Source organism: Myxocyprinus asiaticus, chromosome 17 (assembly GCF_019703515.2).
Source record: "Myxocyprinus asiaticus isolate MX2 ecotype Aquarium Trade chromosome 17, UBuf_Myxa_2, whole genome shotgun sequence".
Classification (NCBI taxonomy): Eukaryota; Metazoa; Chordata; class Actinopteri; order Cypriniformes; family Catostomidae; genus Myxocyprinus; species Myxocyprinus asiaticus.
In genome coordinates, this window is record NC_059360.1 from 21056233 (window position 1) to 21071226 (window position 14994).

Below are 14994 nucleotides of genomic sequence, written 5' to 3' on the forward strand. Positions count from 1 at the left end.
GCAGCCTGTGCAAAGCCCTGCCCCATAAACCTAATGTGGTTGTTGTACTCTTAATTTAGTAGCACAAAAATGTTGTATGTGGAATACTACTTACATTATTAGGTTCCAACCTTGTGAAAATTGTGGTAAAAATGTGTATGAAATTTCCCAGTTTGCTTAATATCCTTTTCCGTTGCATTACACTTAGGCCCTAGATGTTGTCAAAAGTCTGGTGAATAAAAACAAAAATGTACTTGCCAATGGCAATTCTTTCTCCAACATGTCCATACAGGGTTGTAATCGTAAACCGGTTAACGGCAATTATATCTCAGATGGTAATCTAACTATGAATTCCATTTAATTATTTTCCAAATTCCGTAAAAAAAAAAAAATCCCAAATTCCGTGTTTTCCATTTTATTTTATTTTCCATTTTCTCTGAATTCCAGTTTTTAAAATTTAATTACATTTTATCATTAAAAAAACCAGAACAATTGAAAACAGAACAATTAATTTTCAACATACCACTGCATTATTTTTTATTAAATGAAGAGCATCTATATTGATCTCCACACAATTCAAAACCCAAAACTGGATTTTTTTGTTTTATTATTATTATTATTATGGTCAGTGCTGTAGAGAGGAGCATCACAGTATTAATGAAATTAATGAAAGCAGTGATGAAACTCTTGCTTGGGATATTGCTTTAATATAATGTAATTATCATTAACATATTATTATTATCATCCTTATTACTACTACTACTACTACTACATTAAATATAAAAATTTTACTATACAGAAGTAATATTTCTGACGCATTTTTTAAATTTCACGCGTTTAGTAAAATGGAACTTTTATTTTGGCGCTTTGGCAGAAAGCCAGATGTTTTTGAGGGCTTCACTTCTCACCTCCAAAAAAACAGTTCGCTATATGGGCTAATGTGCTTATTAAACCACAAAAGGCTATGATTTATATATATAAGTATATAGTCTGCATGTTCTACACGCTTCACAGTGAATAAAGTGCTCTGCTCTTTGTCATTTATACAAACACAGAGCGCACACAGGGTCCGAAATTTATTTTTGAACAAAATTACCAGCCAGTCAGATTTCTTACTGGCCAATTTTTTTTTTTTTTTTACATTTTAAAATGTGATTTTACAGACATGAGGGACAAATAAACAATACTGTTAGCATGTTTAACAACAGGTGCTGGATCAAAGCAAAAAGCATTGATATAGAACTGAAGAAGTAGATCCACACACTGTTAAGGCCCCAATATACTTCCGGAGAAGTTCTTCTGCATTCTTCATTCAGGGGTAAAAAAGAAGTTCTAAACAGCTGAGCAACAGCATACTGTTTGCAAACATTCAGACACACACGACACCTCTGTGGAAGGTGTTTTAAGGGGCATTTAAATATGAAGACACTCAGTAAAACCTAAACTAATGTGACATTAAAATGTGTTATCAATGGCCTCATGCCTCATTCTATGAGTAGAATTCACATGAGGTCAGTAGAAGTAGTTGTTTTAACAACTGGATGATGATTTAAAGCAACATACGGTGCTGGGAAAAAGTATTTCTAGATATTCTTCTGTTTTTGTGTACATCTCATTCTAAATAGTTTCAAAAATTCCAACAAAATCTAACATAAAACAAAGGCAATCTAATTAAACACAAAATGCAGTTTTTAAATAATAATGTTATTTATTGAAGCAAAAAATGTATCCAGTACCAACTGGACCTGTGTGAAAATTATTTGCTCCTTAGTTACTAAATCCCCAAATCTACGAAACTGCATTCATAAAGGGGTTCAGCTGGACTACACACACACCCAGGCCTGATTACTGCCAGCCCTGTTCAATCAAATCAACACCTAAATAGAACTTTTTCAGCAGCATGAAGTTGGCTAAAAGGTCTCACCCAGTAGTACACTATGCCAAGGTCGAAAGAAATTCCACAAATTATGAGGAAAAAGGTGATTGAAATACATCAGTCTGGGAAGGGCTCCAAAGCTATTTCAAAGGCTCTGGGACTCCAAAGAACCACAATGAGAGTCATTATCTCCAAATGGAGAAAACTTGGCACAGTAGTGAACCTTACCAGAATTCCTCCAAGAGCACAGCGACGACTCATCCAGGAAGTTACAAAAAAAAGCCAAGGACATATCCAAGGAACTGCAGGCCTCTCTCTCATCAATAAAGGTCACTGTTCATGACTCCACTGTCAGAAAGACACTGGCCAAAAATGCCATCCATGGAAGAGTGGCAAGGCAAAAACCACAGCTAACCCAGAAGAACATTAAGACTCATCTGAATTTTGCCAAAACACACAAACAGACCATAATACCTACGGTCAAGCATGGTGGTGGTAGTGTGATGATGTGGGGATGCTTGGCTGCTTCAGGGCATGGGTGACTTCCAATAATTGAGGGAAACATGAATTCTGCTCTCTACCAGAAAATCCTAAAGAGAACGTCCGCTCATCAGTCCATGAGTTGAAGCTCAAGCGCAACTGGATTACGCAGCAAGACAATGATCCAAAGCATAGGATTAAGTCCACCTCTGAATGGCTCAGAAGAAGCTAAATTAAAGTTTTGCAGTGGCCTACTCAAAGTCCTGACTTGAACCCGACTGAGATGCTGTGGCAGGACCTTAAATGGGCAGTTCAGGCCAAAACTCCACCAAAGCATTGTGAAAGACTGATCTCCAGTTATCGGAAGCGTTTGGTTGCAGTTGTTGCTGCTAAAGGTGGCACAACCAGCAATTAAGTTTATGGGGCCAGTTAGTTTTTCACATGTGTGATATAGGATTTGGATAACTTTTTTTCTACAATTTTATATATATATATATATATATATATATACACACACACACACACACACACACCCGGTCAAAAGTTTTGAAACACTTACTCATTCTTTATAATTTTTTTTCTCATTTTAGAATAATAGTAAAGTCATTAAAACTATGGAATAACATACATGGAACTATGGGAATTATGTTGTGACTAAACAAAATCCAAAATAAATCAAAACTGTGTTATATTTTAGCATCTTCAAAGTAGTCACCCTTTGCCTAGAATTTGCAGACATGTACTCTTGACATTTTCTCAACCAACTTCTTGAAATATCACCCTGGGATGCTTTTTAAACAGTATTGAAGGAGTTCCCATCTATATGCTGGGCACTTACTGGCTGCTTTTCTTTATTATTTGGTCCAAGTCATCAATTACAAAAACTTTTTTTTTATTTTTTATTAAATTTTAGTTTTATAATGAAATAAATTAATATGGTGGCACAATTATATTTTTGTCTACAAAACTAATTTCAAACATTTAAGCATACACCTTCAGATCAAAAGATTTTTAAAATCATGAGAAACATTTCAGTCAAGTGTTTCAAAACTTTTGACCGATAGTGTGTGTGTATAATATATATATATATATATATATGAAAACTGTATTTTGTGTTTACTCAGGCTGCCTTTGTTTTACGTTATATCTCATTTGAAGATCTAAAACAATTTAGTATGAAAAAAATGGAAGAAATCAGCAAATACTTTTTCACAGCACTTTATATGCAGTAGAAACTTTTGTTTAGATTCTGAATTCATGGTGCTAATGCACTAACACACTATACGCGGTCATAATATGTGCCGATTACACTATGTTACTGTAATTTATGATTACACTGATAACTGCAAAGATGGGTGTATAAAAGAGTAATAAAGGGCAAAATACAGACAAAAGAATGATAGAGGCATATCTTACTTTGGGCAGATGTGTGAATGGCTTCCGCTGCAGATGGCACATGAGAGTTTTTGAGTAGATTTGATTCCTTTTGTGGACTAATCAAACAAAAAATGAAAAAAATGTATGACATGGTCTTGCACGCCGAAGTGTTCACGTGGACTAAAAAATGTAAACAAAGTAGTAGGTGGACCTTCAGGTCACACCTACCGATGACGTGGAGCAATAGCAGCAATGTTTATCAGCAGGTAAGAAGTTTTTCTAAAGGTTCGCCCAGACGAACTGTTCCGAACCACCGAAACAAACGCAAAACACTTTCTTTTGGCCAGATTTTGTTCTGAATGACGTCACACCCGTTCATTCTACGATTTTGTTCTGAATGATGTCATACCCGTTCGTTCTTTGATTTTGTATGAAGTATATCTGGGCCTTTCTTCCATTCTCTTTTATTGATTTAAAAACAACAGCAACGTTTTGAACAAAATGATCCTGACGAAGATAATTTTGATTCGAAACGTTGCTGTTGTTTTTAAATCAATAAAAGGAATAGTATAACAGCATGCGGATCTACTTCAGTTTTAATTACATTTCAGCCCTTTGTGGTTTAATTATCACACTAGGTCATATCACAATTTGAACTTGATTAATTGTGCATGTATACATTAATTTCAAACCAAATATGTCAAATTCTGTGACATTTCACATTTTATAGTTAATTCTGTATTTATGACTGGATTCCACCCATGTTTTCTGCTATGTGGAAATCATAGGTCCCTATAACTGTCAAAAACTCACATCGTGGCATCCATAACAGATTACAAAATGTATTGTTTTCAAATGCCACGCCCCCCATCTGCTATTGTATCGACAAAACAAGTAGTCCACAAACCTACACCACTGGTTGAGCCAGAAGTTGACATGATGGACCACTCACACAACAAAGAAATGTTTTGATACCACCACAGTGTTTACACTTCTGGGAGTTAACTTACGAATGGCTTACTTATAGTTGACTCAGCACTTTAAACTGGAATAAAAACAAGTAGCTTATTTTAACATTGAAAAAAAAAAAAAAGATGGCACACTTCACCTTTAAACACAAGTTCAATAACATGTTCAAACTGTCTCTGAAAGGAGTCACATTGTACTCCATAGCCTACAGGATATTCTTAGGAAAGCATAACCTCCTCCAGTAGTCATAACAGAGATGGGGACTCGAGTTAGAGACTTATACTCGAGTCGCATTTCAATAGACTACAGACTCGACCTAAAATTACTTCAGACTTGACTCGACACAAAGGACTCGTGAATGTTTCAAAAACAATTTGAGTCTTTTAACCTTAACTATAAAAATTTAAAAGGAAGAATTTGTTTTATTTGTATGGTTTTATTACATCTGCTTCACATTTCCCCTTGTCATGATCGATCGGACCCTTATCATAGAATTCGATGATGTATTTCCGTGTAAACCCTGAAATGTGATGAGTCCCATTAAACACTGATGGAGGGATTGTGCGTTCCTGGTGTAACTCAGGCAGTTGTTGTTGCCATTCTGTATCTGTCCCGCAGGTGTGATATTCGGATGTACCGATCCTGTGCAGGTGTTGTTACACATAGTCTGCCACTGCGAGGACAATCAGCTGTCCTTCCTGTCTCCCTGTAGCGCTGTCTTAGGCGTTTCACAGTACAGATATTGCAATTTATTGTCCTGGCCACATCTGCAGTCCTCATGCCTCCATGCAGCATGCCTAAGGCATATTCACGCAGATGAGCAGGGACCCTGGGCATCTTTCTTTTGGTGTTTTTCAGTCAATAGAAAGATCTCTTTAGTGTCCTAAGTTTTTATAACTGTGACCTTAATTGCCTACCGTCTGTAAGCTGTTAGTGTCTTAACGACTGTTCCACAGGTGCATGTTCATTAATTGTTTATGGTTCATTGAACAAGCATGGAAAACATTGTTTCAACCCTTTACAATAAAGATCTGTAAAGTTGTTTGGATTTTTACACAATTATCTTTAAAATACAGTGTCCTGAAAAAGACACATTTCTTTTTTTGCTGAGTTTATATAAAAAGATGAAACGTTTAGTGAATTGAGACTCGACTCGGACTTGTGACGAAAGACTCAAGACTCAACTCAGTCTCCAGTGTTAAAGACTCCAGACTTGACTTGGACTCCAGCTTAAAGAATTCAGGCTAGACTCAGACTTCAGATAAAGACTCGTGAACATCTCGGAGTCATAACATACAGTGCTGTGAAAAAGTATTTCCGGATTTCTTCTATTTTTGTGTATTTTTCATCCAAAATACAGTTTTCAAATATAATTTTTTTTTTCACCTGAAGCAAAAAAGTTATCCAACACCTTTATCACCCATGTGAAAAACTAACTGCCCCCTTAACCTTAATAGCTGGTTGTGCCACCTTTAACAACCAAATGCTTTCGATAACTGGAGATCAGTATTTCACAACGCTGTGGTGGAATTTTGGCCCACTCTTCTTTGCAGAACTGTTTTAGTTCTGCCACATTGGAGGGTTTTCGAACATGAACTGCCTGTGTAAGTTCCTGCCACAGCATCTCAATCGGGTTCAAGTCAGGACTTTGACTAGGCCACTCCAAAACTTTAATTTTGCTTCTTCTGAGCCATTCAGAGGTGGACTTAATCCTATGCTCTGGATCACTGTCTTGCTGCATAATCCAGTTGCGCTTGAGCTTCAACTCATGGACTGATGAGCGGACGTTCTCCTTTAGGATTTTCTGGTAGAGAGCAGAATTCATGTTTCCCTCAATTATTGGAAGTCGCCCATGCCCTGAAGCAGCCAAGCATCCCCACATCATCACACTACCACCACCATGCTTGACCGTAGGTATTATGGTCTTTTTGTGAAATTCTGTGTTTGATTTACACCAGATGTAACGGGACCCCTGTCTTCCAAACAGTTCCACTTTCGACTCATCAGTCCACAGAACATTCTCCCAAAAGGTTTGAGGATCATCAAGGTGTGTTTTGGCAAAATTCAGATGAGCCTTAATGTTCTTCTGGGTTAGCTGTGGTTTTTGCCTTGCCACTCTTCCATGGATGGCATTTTTGGCCAGTGTCTTTCTGACAGTGGAGTCATGAACAGTGACCTTTATTGATGAGAGAGAGGCCTGCAGTTCCTTGGATATGTCCTTGGCTTTTTTTTGTAACTTCCTGGATGAGTCGTCACTGTGCTCTTGGAGGAATTCTGGTAAGGTTCACTACTGTGCCAAGTTTTCTCCATTTGGAGATAATGACTCTCATTGTGGTTCTTTGGAGTCCCAGAGCCTTTGAAATAGCTTTGGAGCCCTTCCCAGACTGATGTATTTCAATCACCTTTTTCCTCATAATTTGTGGAATTTCTTTCGACCTTGGCATAGTGTACTACTGGGTGAGACCTTTTAGCCAACTTCATGCTGCTGAAAAAGTTCTATTTAGGTGTTGATTTGATTGAACAGGGCTGGCAGTAATCAGGCCTGGGTGTGTATTTAGTCCAGCTGAACCCCTTTATGAATGCAGTTACATAGATTCAGGGATGTAGTAACTAAGGGGCAAATAATTTTCACACAGGCCTAGTTGGTACTGGATAACTTTTGTGCTTCAAATAATAACATTATCATTTAAAAACTGCATTTTGTGTTTACTTAGATTGCCTTTGTTTTATGTTAGATTTTGTTGGAATTTTTGAAACAATTTAGTATGAGATGTACACAAAAACAGAAGAAATCAGGATGGGGCAAATACTTTTTCACAGCACTGTACACTCACTGAGCACTTTCTTAGGAATGCTCTGGTCTTAAAAAAAGAATGCTATTCTATTCACTACAATTGTGCAGAGCGGTTATCTGAGTTACCGTAGCCTTTCTGTCCACTCGAACCAGTCTGGCCATTTTCCTTTAACCTCTCTCATCAACAAGGCGTTTCCATCCACAGATCTACCGCTCACTGGATGTTTTTTTGTTTTTGGCACCATTCGGAGTAAATTCTAGAGACCGTTGCATGTGAAAATCCCAGGAGATCAGCAGTTACAGAAATACTCAAACCAGCTCATCTGGCACCAACAATCATGCCACAGTCGAAATCACTGAGATCGCATTTTTCCCCCATTCTGATGGTTGATGTGAACATTAACTGAAGCTCCTGACCCTTATCTGCATGATTTTATGCATTGCACTGCTGCCACACGATTGGCTGATTAGATAAACGCATGAATAAGTAGGTGCACAGGTATTTTCTAATAAAGTGCTTGGTGAGTGTTTCTTCATCAGACTGACAGCCCAGACACAATGAAAGAATGTCCCGGGTGCTGTAATATGATTCTAGAGTGTGCTGGCATTAACACCTCTCTCACGCTCTTCAATGAAAACAGATACATGTCAGTTTGGCTAATCAACATATCCTGATCCAAAATCCTGTATCAACTGTTATAGTATCATTTCTTTGTGCAGTAACTACATACCTTTACCATTACCACATTTAATTCTCGCTGCCTCCGTGGACATGCAATGTTTCGTAAGACTGCAATCATAAAAAATAAAAAAAACAGCTCTTTTACTATTAAAATGTGCACTATCAACAACATCCCTAAATCACTTCATGTAACATTTGGTCTTTGACTTCAGTACATGTATAAAGAGAAGAGAAGGTTATCTAGGGCTATACCTCTGAGCTGAATTATATCACTGCTTGCAGTGAAGACTTATCTTTAAAAAAACAAAGAGCAGCCAGCTGACTAGCAGCTTGTGATTTGAGGAAATGATAAGATTGTGAATTGTGTTTCTAATAATAGAACAGAGACATGGATTACAGCCAGACCTTGCTGGGATTTTTCTTTTGGTGACATGATGATATTTCCAAAAAGGAATGTCTACAACACAAAGGTAAGGTGATGCGTACCATTTTTACGATATTAAAATACACTCTACATTCACTGGTTAATATGTCCACAGTCATAAAATAAAGTGTTAACGCCCTTTCTATGCCAGCTTTGATCCATAGTTTCCCAGTAATCACTCCAGTGATAATATGAAGAGTCATGGCTATCAGATTTCTGCATTTAAGCACTGAACCTTCTCAAACGGAACCGCTGAACAATGTGACGTCTGTGTCCCAATGGCTGTGATGAACAATAGCAGTCTGCGTATCGATCAAACCAACTTCCACACAGTTTCAACAGGTTGTTGTAGGTGCTGGATGAATCACCCGCTTTGCCATTTTGAACCTGTGGCTTTTTATGCACACTGACTTAATCCATAACAACAGTGTGAATGGATTAGATCCTAGTGAGCTGCCTACTTAGACAGCATTTGTTGGTATAATAAAGTGATTGAGCGTTCTGAAAGCGCATACTGATGCCCAAAATGCTACATAGGTAGCTCACTAGTATTTGATACAGAGACGTTGTTTGAGCTCGGTATTAACTCAAAACAAAATAGGTAGTGAGATAATGTCTTATAACTTTGATAAACCCTCTCGCGAATAGTTAGAAAGCTTAAAGACAATTATGAGCGCGTTTAAATGTTTTTCAGATTATTTGCATTGCTAACACGGCTAGCTAGTCACTTCTCGAAGTGCAGCGCTGCTTTTTCCCAGGCAACCTGTTGCAAACAACTCACACCGCATTTTTACGACCAACAACTGCTTTAAAGAGACAATTAACTCACCTTTTCAGTCAGATATGGCGTCACTTTAGTCCAATGAGGGTATATATACTTCCAAACAGGTGGTTTTGTTCACTACAATCACACATTAGCTCGAGAATCTCGGGACTAGTGTGTCAGAGACTGACTGACTGAGAGCGGCTCAACAGCGCCTCCGGCTATCGCATGAGACGACGCTTCTGATTGGACAGATGCGCCTCCGGTATCGCATGAGACGACGCTTCTGATTGGACAGATCTACCATGCTTAAACTCCAACGTCCAATTAGGTGTGGTTTTTCTTTTAGGACTGCTAGTGGAGGGCAAGACGAACAGTTTCAACAGAAGCCCAGTTGAAATATTCTGGTTTGTAATGGGTCCGTGTACCTTCGGATAATTCGTTTTCTCGTTTTTGTCTTCAGGACGAAATAACCAACAAACCGCTCATTTATCAAATTTCCCGTTATCTCTCTTTATCACGTCACAACAATTTACGTTGTATTCGCTTGTTTTCAATTGAAACAGAAACAGCCAAAAACAAGAAAACTGATTTTTCAAATAGGCTTTGTTATCTGGTAATTATTGTTGTTGTTATTAATAATGTTAATTAAAAGAATCCAATAATTGCAGGGGAAACATAAGGGAAGACATATATGTTTATTGGATGTGAATAAACCTAGCAGGACATCGTCATGGTTTTGAGGAGTAATGACTCAAAATCTTCGGACCTTTAGGATTTTTTGAGAGTAAGGGCTTTTTTTTTTTTTTTTTTTTTTTTCCATTCATTCGCAGTAACAGCTTTTGCTTTCTAGTCTTTGTTTGGCAAGTGTTAAGTTTATTGTCGGGGCGCGAGCCGCGCGCAGTTCTTCACTTACCGCCTATCTGAGGCCCGCTAACCATTTCATTGAATTCATTAAATAAAATGCCACCAAACGCGCCTGATTTACATTGACTGACATACAGTTGCATTTTGCTTAGTTTATTGAAAAAATAATAATAATAATACTAAGAAGAAGAAGATTTGAACCTGAAAACGACCCCTCGCACTCAAAGCATGAATCCCTGTCATTTATTTATTGATCATATGAGTAATTGTTAATCTGTTTTAAACTTTTTTGTATCAAAAGGTAAATGTGGTACACCAAACGTGTATTAAAAGTGTAGCCTAGTTCATCCAAACTGAATCCCGTTGCTGGTACGTCAAGCCAAAAATCCAAGGCACTCACATGGGGTAAAGCCTAGACCTTAATAAGGACGGCTATTAAAATTAGGCAGTAATATTAAAAGCCAATCAAACTGTGGCTAGAAGAGCCTTGCTTATGGACAACAATTAATTTACTTAATTCCCATTATGTTTTAAACACTTTCGCTGTCCATAACATAGGATATTATATTGTGTAATGGCTGAACGCATATAGTGAAGGAAAAATCTTGTCTTTATGCAGATCGTAATCTAGCCCAAATGTTAAAGAGATGTAAATGTAAATAATAGACAAGGGTGTCATCTTATTCAATCGGTTTACGGTTAGTTGTTGTATCCTAAAAATAATGAAAACTATTTTTAGGCATTAAAAATGTAAGGTTCATTCTGTTCTGTTTAACAAAAATAAGGACACAAATGTATTCCCCCATATAGACATGTCAGGCAAATCAAGTCCTTTCTGACTGTAGCCATGGCAACGTGCGCACCGCATTGACTGTAAAATAAAAACTCAACTCAATGTAGGCTAAGCGATAAACTTGCGGTGATTTAGCGCTTGAAACGTCCCGTATAAAAAGGCTTTTATTCTGAAGAAAAGGACTGAGGAAGAGTAGATGACATTGCAGATTGACCAATCAGTAGAAATGGGCGTCATGACATCCACCTGTGCAAATAAAATAAAGTCGTACACTTATTTTATGCACTTGAACGAAAAAACGAGAAATTGAGCAGAATTCTGAAAAAATAAATAAAAATAAAATAAATAAATAAATAAAGCGTTTTCTTAATTTTGCTAATTTCTTTCTAGATGAAAAACAAGTAAACGGTTGGTTTATTGGTTAATCCGCTTTGAAGACAAAAACGAAAAAAACAAACAAAAAACAAAACGAATTATCCGAAGGTACACGGGCCGATGCTTGTTGTTTGAATTACATTTTAGCCACTCTCAAATGTTTTAGATTGATAAGTGCAGGGACTGAAAACTTTTAAATTGTTCTGGAGTGAAAACATTATTTTTAAATGTTGGAAGCCAGTAAATAATAACCGGTTAATTTCGTTCCGATATTTGTTGTTTCATGAAACCAAAGTCTAAATATTTTATCACAGTAAAAGTTTGGAATTACACCACTTCCTGTTGCCCAAAAACTGAGGCTGCTCTCTTTTTAGTTGAACATGATAAGCATGTGCTTTGATTCTGAAGGAAACTACTGCATCACAACTGCACATTATGGATGTAGCCTTTTGTGACATGCTGAAGATCTTTTAGACAATTATATATAATTACTACGTATTCATGCACAGTTAATCCAGATACAAGGAAAATATTGAGGTAAAAAGTAAATTTCTCAGTTGTTTCCAAGTCTTTACTAAATTATTGTTAGATATATTCTTGAGAGATCTGGTAACACTGCTACTGGTACATCACCCACCCATAGCACAGAGTACTATCAGTTATTATAACTGCTCTTTAATTTTGTTCTAACCCGTTACCAATTGGAAAGGAGGCAGCAGAATGCTGGAACCAGAACGACTGTTTTTGCTCTGAACAAACCGAAATGAAAAATATTTTAGCCCTTGTGTAAAATAAATCGAGAGGGCTGTCAAAATAGCAAAACAGCCAATTAATATAAAGTATATATCATTATAATATAACAGTAATATAATACTGTTATTTTTAATATAATAACAATATAATATAAATTGCCAATAGCATAAACTTAATCATGCTTAAGGAATTCATTAATATTTCAATGTTAGTGAACTATGATAACACACCCATATTGTTCATATGTTTGAAAATAAAAGACAGATAAAGAGAAATGACACGTCAATCAACTTTCAGTGTTTATTTAAAAAAAGAAACAGAACCACGTAACTCTTTACATAATGATCAAGAATTTTAATTCTTGCATTAGATCAGTATTACAGAAAATGATATTATAATACAGAGTTTTTCAATATCTTTTCAATAACTCAGTATATTCCCCAGGAGTGCTGGTCACTTATCTGTACAATATCACTCTTGCATTTTTTTTGACTGTACATTTTATGTAATTCATTTAAAAAGGCTGTCAGCACTTAAATAAGCTGTGTCCTCCTTTTTCAAAGTTAAACAAATAAACGGTTCGAAGGAGCTCAGCCTCTAGGAGTGGGCTGGGCGAGTTTAAATGTAAGGGTAGAGGGTAAAATAGAGAGTAATAAGGGCAGAGCTATGAGGGTCAGTTTATTATGAAGCATGTTCCAGACTGAGGTAGCCTGTAGCACCGGACCTGCCTCTGGGTGCGTGTAAGTAGCACAGAATTTAAACAGACCCATCCAAGTTCACTGACTGGTCATCATAAGCAAAACTGATGTTTTTAAGGTGAAGGAGCTGCACAAAGTCTGTGTTACCCTGCAGCACCCACTGCTTTTCAAACATCATAACCACAAGACCTCAACCCCCCACCCCTGGCTTTTGGCACTGCGCACATAAACACAACTCACAAGATAAACGACAAGCAAAGCGGTTTTGTAAACCCTTTATGAAGCATAATGAAGTCTTTATGGAGCATATAATACTAAAGGGAAAGAGAGCTGGGTCACCTTGGTGCACTTTAAAGGAGTAGTTTACTCTGTTTTTATAATGAAAATTCTGTCATTGTTTACTCACCTTCGTGTTGTTCTAAATCCTTTTGACTTTATTTCCTCCATGGAACCTCAAAAGGAGATGTTAGGCAGAATGTTAGCCTCAGTCACCATTCACTTTCATTGAATGGAGAAAAAAAAAGATACAATGAATGGTGACTGATGCTAACATTCTGCCTAAAATCTCTTTTTGTGAATCATGGAAGAAAGACAATCATACAGTTTGGAATGATCAGAGGGTGAGTAATGACATCATTTTTTATTTTTGTGTTAACTATCCCTTTAAGGAAAGATGAAAAGATCAAACTTCTATCAGGGACCCAAAGGGGTCTTTGTAGTCATTTTTTAAGAGCTTAACATCCCTCAGTGACACATTTTCTACCAATGAGAAAATAAGCTTTTTGATGTATGTGTGACAGGCGCCAACAGCTGTCTCTTAAAATGCTACGGCTATCTATAGGTTCTAGCATTGCACACACAAAGCGATTGCAATGAAAGAGAACAGAGTTGCTTAATATGGTCATATTCATCATTATATTAATAATTATAATAATTATAACTATATTACAGAATAAATCTCTTATATTTCATATATATATAAAATATATACTGTATATATATATATATATATATATATATATATATATATATATATATATATATATATATATATATAAATATACACAGTGTGTGTATATATATATATATATATATATATATATATATATATATATATATATATATATATATACATACATACATACACACATACACACATACACACACAGAGCTCTGGAAAAACTTAAAGAGACCACTGCAAAATTACCAGTTTCTCTGGATTTACTATTTATAGGTATGTGTTTGAGTGAAATGAACATTTTTGTTTTAGTCTATAAACTACTGACAACATTTCTCCCAAATTCCAAATAAAAATATTGTCATTTAGAGCATTTATTTGCAGAAAATGACAACTGGTCAAAATAACAAAAAAAGATGCAGTGTTTTCAGACCTCAAATAATGCAAAGAAACACATTTCATATTTATTTTTAAACAACACAATACTAATGCTTTAACTTAGGAAGAGCTCAGAAATCAATATTTGGTTAAATAACCCTGATTTTCAAATCACAGCTTTCATGCGTCTTGGCAATCTTCAGTGACTATGCCACTCTTGGCGCAAAAATTCAAGCAGGGCAGCGCAGCTTTGTTTGATGGCTTGTAGGACAATACTCCATGCCACACAGCCAGGTCAATCAAGATGTGGATGGAGGACCACCGGATCAAGACCCTGTCATGGCCAGCCCAATCTCCAGACCTGAACTCCATTGAAAACCTCTGAAATGTGATCAAGAGGAAGATGAATGGCCACAATCCATCAAACAAAGCTGAGCTGCTTGAATTTTTGTACCAGGAGAGGCATAAAATCACCGAAGAGCAATGTGAAAGACTGGTAGAGAGCATGCCAAGATGTATGAAAGCTGTGATTCCACCAAATATTGATTTGAACACTTCCTAATTTAAAACTTTAGTATTGTGTTGTTTAAAAATAACTATGAAGTGTTTTCTTTGCATTATTCGAGGTCTGAAAACACTGCATCTTTTTTGTTATTTTGACCAGTTGTCATTTTCTGCAAATAAATGCTCTAAATGACAATATTTTTATTTGGAATTTGGGAGAAATGTTGTCAGTAGTTTATAGAATAAAACAAAAAATTTCATTTTACTCAAACACATACCTATAAATAGTAAATCCAGAGAAACTGATCATTTTGCAGTGGTCTC

The 14994-nt window shown here is 36.4% G+C and overlaps 1 protein-coding gene across 1 annotated transcript in view; it reads right to left on the minus strand.

Moving 5' to 3' along the window:
* Nucleotides 1–9549, minus strand: part of pals1a (protein associated with LIN7 1, MAGUK p55 family member a) — a 61970-nt gene extending 52421 nt beyond the window's left edge. Inside the window, exon 1 of the mRNA XM_051722661.1 lies at nucleotides 9411–9549. The gene's annotated coding sequence lies outside the window, so the exon portion shown is untranslated. The remainder of the gene's footprint in view (nucleotides 1–9410) is intronic.
* Nucleotides 9550–14994: the final 5445 nt, after the last annotated feature.